Source organism: Myotis brandtii, unplaced genomic scaffold (genome assembly GCF_000412655.1).
Source record: "Myotis brandtii unplaced genomic scaffold, ASM41265v1 scaffold781, whole genome shotgun sequence".
Lineage (NCBI taxonomy): Eukaryota > Metazoa > Chordata > Mammalia > Chiroptera > Vespertilionidae > Myotis > Myotis brandtii.
The window spans coordinates 789265-794668 of NW_005371136.1; the positions used below are offsets into that span (position 1 = coordinate 789265).

At 42.1% G+C, this 5404-nt stretch overlaps 1 long non-coding RNA gene across 1 annotated transcript in view; it reads left to right on the plus strand.

The window, feature by feature from the left end:
* Positions 1-4766, plus strand: part of LOC102261449 — a 22054-nt gene extending 17288 nt beyond the window's left edge. The window contains exon 3 of the long non-coding RNA XR_314542.2: positions 3359-4766. This is a non-coding gene — a long non-coding RNA (uncharacterized LOC102261449). The remainder of the gene's footprint in view (positions 1-3358) is intronic.
* Positions 4767-5404: the final 638 nt, after the last annotated feature.

Sequence of the window (5404 nt, forward strand, 5' to 3'; positions counted from 1 at the left end):
ACCGGAGTGCGGGCAGTTACATCCAAAGGTACTGTGACAAGACCTTGGCTGTCTTCCTGCTGCCTTGGATTTAGCCCATATTCCTGGGCTGGCTCTTTTGCTTTCTGGCCAATTCTGGGATCTCCCTGGTATCTTGCCTGTAGATTCCCTTTCTTCTTAAGTTAATCACGTGGAGTTTCTATTGCTTGCAACCAAGAACTCTGACTCATCTATTCAGCAAATTAATTAGTTCGGTGTTTCACTTACTCAATTAGCATTCCCTGAGCAAAATACCAGTGCGAAGTAGGTATTGTAATCTTTCATTTTATGGATGCAGAAATTCGAGCTCATGGAATTTAAGTTTTGAAAATTAATATTATAATCAGTGTTTGGTGTTTAAAGTGATGGCTTCTGTTTCTTCATGGTCTCCCTGCCGTGTCAACATTTCATCTCAAATCCTGGATGATTTTGAAATCTCATCCCTGGGAAAATGCCCACGATCAGGACCCCAGCAGTGGTCCACCCAGTTGGAGTTATGCCCCTAGTTCAGGAAGACCTGGGAGTGGTGGCCCAAACACCCTTCATCTGTAAGAACTCATAGGCCTCAGTATGCGGAGGATTTAGGTGGAACTTTTTTGAACAGCACCACTGGAGACTAAATGGAGTTGGGGAGGAATTGAATTTAGAAGGTTGGCTCTCATAAATCATATGTCATGTCCATCATTTCAGCAAACTATTCTATCTAGAATCCCAAAAGAGGAAGGATTTGCAAATTCCACTGAAACAAAGGTCTTCTTCCTCTGCTATTGAAGGCAAAGCTAAACCTTTTCTTCTCCTTCTAGTAAGAGAAAGAGAAAGCAGTATTAACAGTGTTAACAAAGCCTTGGGTTGGGCAATTGGAGGTTTTCGATTATTTGATGAAAGTGACTATGTGGACAAGTGGACAACCCATTAAAGGCCATTCTGCTAACTCAAAGGTCGCTCTTTCATAGGGTGTAGATCATAGAAACTCACCTATTTGAAGCCTTCTTGGTAAATAGTTAGCAAAGGAAGTCAGCAGGCTCCTCCTGTATTTACAGAAGTTTGCATAGAGTTGAGAGGTTAGATGGGCGAAACCGGCAAATTCCCCTCTGTGGGTAACTCTTCTGGAGGAGAGACTGGGTTTTTTGGAATCATGGGTATTGCTGGTAGGTAAAGGGGTGGTGTAAGAAGTGCTCTTCAACCACAGGCTATTTTTTTTTTTGAGAGAGAGAGAGAGAGAAACATCAATCCATTGCTCCACTCATCCAAATATTCATTGGTGGATTCTTTTTTCTTTTTTTTTTCAAAGATCTTTCTTTGATTCTTAGAGAGGGAGAGGGAGAGAGAGAAACATCTATGTGAGAGCAAAACATCGATTGGCTGTCTCCTGCACATCCACTACCAGAGATCGAGCCCACAACCCAGGCATGTGCCCTGCTCAGGAATTGAACCAGCAACCTTTCGGATGACACCCAACCAACTGAGTCACACCAGCCAGGGCCAGGCTGCATTGCTAATGAGCTGTGAAACATGGTCAAAATTCTTAATCTGACAAACCCTCTTTGCCTATTGTGTCATTTCCAACTTATTCTTTAATGGGTTATTTCCTAATTCTACATTTTTTTTTTTGCACTCTAATTGTTGCCACTTATCATCATCTCCCTTATGTCATTTTTCAGTTCACACTCTGGAAAAGGAGAAGGTAAAATAAATAAATAAATAAATAAATAAATAAATAAGTAAAAGGGAAAGGTAGAGCTGGCCTCAGAGACTGTGATATGTAGGGACACAACAGCATAAGATCTCTCTCTTAATCAGTATGTGTTGGCTTTATTTCTTCCTAGTACAGATAAACCCAGTCAGCAGGGAATGAGCCTACCAGCATTTCCAGGCTCTTATCCTCCAAGCTTTGCTACCAGAGAGGTGAAGACCTTTTTTCCTTAGTTCTAATTTTTCTTCCTCTGGAAGAGACTCTAATGGGCTTGGATCAGGTCATGTGTTCATCACTGGGTCAAAAAGATAGCCAGCCTGACTTGGATCAGATTATAGTGTGGACAGGGATGGAGGAAAGACGTTGTTCCCCCAAAGAAGAGGACACTATTCCCAGAAGAAAGGAGAACGGCTCGGCTAACAAACAATCAAGTTTATGGAGCACTTACTATATGCCAGACAGCACATTTAGAAGCAGGAGCCAGAGCCAGAATTATTCTAAGAATATAAGCTCTTTGAGAATTTTCAGAAATCTTTGGATTTCCACAGAGTGTGAAATGGGGCTTCAAGCCAATCTTACCCAGATCACAAAAGGTTGAGAGATCTTAGCTGATATCAGTTGCATTATGTTTGAACTTAAAGAAAAATAAAGTGTTTATCTTTGATGGCAAGTAACTCTAAAGACAGAGACTTTTTAATTGAATTTATTGTGGTGGTATTGGTTAATAAAATTATGTAAGTTTCAATTGTACAATTCTATAATATATCCTCTGTTTATTGTGTGTTCACCACCCCAAGTCTCCTTCCAAACCATTTTCCCCCCTTTACCCTCTTCTACTTCACCCCACTCCTCTTTCCCTCTGATAATCACCACATTGTTGTCTGTGTCTTTGCGATTTTTTTTTCTTAATCCTTTCACATTTTTCACTCAGCCCCCCAACCCTCTCCCTTCTGAAAGCTATCAGTCTGGTCTCTGTATCTATGAGTCTGTTTCTATTTTGTTTGTTAGTTTATTTTGTTTATTAGATCCCACATATGAATGAAATCACATGGTACTTGTTTTTTGACTTTCCCCAGAAATTTTGACTATTGTGTTAAAATGTAGAGTTCTTGATAGTTAAGTAAATTGATAAGGAACTAAAAGCTGATATGACATAGTGTAACGTAGTAGGTTTATTGTCAGAAGATTTGATAACTGATGATCCAGGTTTACCAGGACATGCCCTTAGGATCAGCACCAGGGGAGGGTGGAAGCGGGGCTGGGCAGAGGGAGAGGTTGGGCCTGGATGCGGTCACAACAAAGGCTCAACCTCCCCCATGAGGGCTGGAGCACTGTGACCCTTCAGAGTTGTCCTAAGCTGGGACAAGGGGCGGGCCTGGACTTTGTACCTCCACATCAGCCTGTGTTTGGATGGAGGCTCGCCTCAGAGGGGAGTGAAATCTTTACCGAGTTAGCGCTTTCCAGCCCAGGGCAATCCCGTGGGGAGAGCCAGCAGCAGGCTCAGCGGGGGCGTTCCTAACAGCTGGGATTTGTTCTTTAGTCCTAACTGGGAATCTGGGCAGCCCAGCCCAGCATCCTCTACATGGTGGGGAGTCTTTTGGTCTCTGAGTCTGTTCCTAACTTTAAAATCTTCCGTTACACTGTCAGGTGGAGTCTCAAGCCGCTGGAGACGCAGTGCCTCCTGTCCTCAGTCAGGGCCTGTGATCTGGTCACCACCAACCTGAATCTCAGAGTGTGGGCATGATGGCCCCGATGCCAAGAGCTTCGTGCTGAACCTGGGCAACAACATGTGCCTGTACTTCAGCCTTCCCTCCAGTGCACATGGGGACGCCAACACCATTGTGTGTAGCAGCCAGGACGGTAGGACCCGGGGACCGAGCAGTGGGAGTCTGCCTTTCCCTTCCAGCCTGGGAGTGTCATGGAGGGAGCTGTGCGTCGCCTCTGACAGGCAGACCTGGCCATCATGCTGCCAGATGGATACACTTTCAAGTTCCCCAACCTGGAGGCTGTCAAGTACCTGGCAGCGGAGGGAGGCTTCAAGACCCAGTGTGTGGCCATTGAGTGAAGGCAACCAACCCATGGCCCCCAATAAAGGCCCCCAACCAACCCTCTGTTCCCCCTGGAAAAAAAAGACCCAAACTTCTGTTATAGTGTTAGGTACTTACTGGTTCTTGTTTTTCAAAGTGACATGTCATAAATATGCCTTTGAAAATACCCGGTGAAACATGAAAAAGAACGAGGAAGATCTTTATGAATGGATTTAGAGTAATTTTTAGGATATATTGTTAACTGAAAGAAGCAAGGTACAAAAATGTGTATAGCAGGCTATAGTTTGCCCAGAAAATGTGTGTGTGTGTGTGTAGCAAAAAGAAACACAGTAAGGATAAGCCAGAAATTAATAAAATCTATAAGGAAGGGGAAGGGGTTGGGGTGTTAGGAATGGATATGAGAACACGTGAATGTCTTATATGCCTGGAAAATTAAATTAAATTCAACGGATGGAAAGAAGCAAGCTCCAAAATTAAAATATAGTAATAAAGCAAATGAATCTAGCTATATTGTATTAATAAAGTAACCACATAGAGAAAAGAATTGATTCAAGTAAATTTTGATATCAGGACTCTGACTGACCATCCCTTAGTCACTAAGGCTTAGTGGGATATATTCTAAGACCAAAAATAATTTCAATGACATATAAAGCTTTATTATGTTTATTGGTTATTAGCAATGATAGCATTATAATTTTGAAATGGTATATATATATTGTCAGACAAAGCAAATAAGTGGATATAATAATATTATTAGAAATTAAGACTTCACTGTAAGGGAAAAGAAATAAAAATAGAAAATAAAAGAAGTTTAAATAAACATTGTCTATTAAATTCAAATATATGGAGTCTTAAGTATATATATTTCCTAGCTTTGCCCACTTGAAAGGACTTAAACATAATGACACTTAGGGGAGTGCGCACACTTATTGCTCAGATCTTGATGTGAATATTATTTTCCATTAAAAACAAAAAAAACAAGCAAACAAAAAACAAAAGCCTGACTGGCGTGGCTCAGTGGTTGAGTGTTGACCTGTGAACCAGGAGGTCACAGTTCAATTCCCAGTCAGGGCACATGGTGCGGGCTCGATCCCCAGTAGGGGGCATGCAGGAGGCAGCTAATCAGTGATTCTCTCATCATTGATGTTTCTCCCTCTCCCTTCCTCTCTTAGATCAATAATAAAAAATATATTAAAAAAGATAAAAGGAAACAAGACTCCTTGGGGGAATGGCTGAATTCAGGCCTAGAGAAGAAAAATATAAAGCAAATAAAAAATGTATTATTTCCTTGCTAGACAGCAAGGAAAAACTCTAAAAACCAATGCTTTCTTACAAAAAGGACCCAGGACCCACCTTAAAGGGACTCTCTCTAGCCAGATTTGGGACCATTGGAGATCAAAAAGGATAAAGAAAGTACTTATGTTACTGGAAAGGGGACCTGGCCCTGCGCGGTTCTGTCTGAGGCTGGCCTGTAGTGTGTGGATTCTTGACTTCATGTAGGAAAATTTCACAACACGAGTCCAGGTGAAGTTTAGAGGACGTTTATTAAAGCTGCCGACAGTGAAACAAGGAAGGGCCAGGGAAATGAGCTTAGGCTGGTCTGCTCTGGCTCACTAAGAAGTCAGTGAAGCTTGGCTGATGTGGC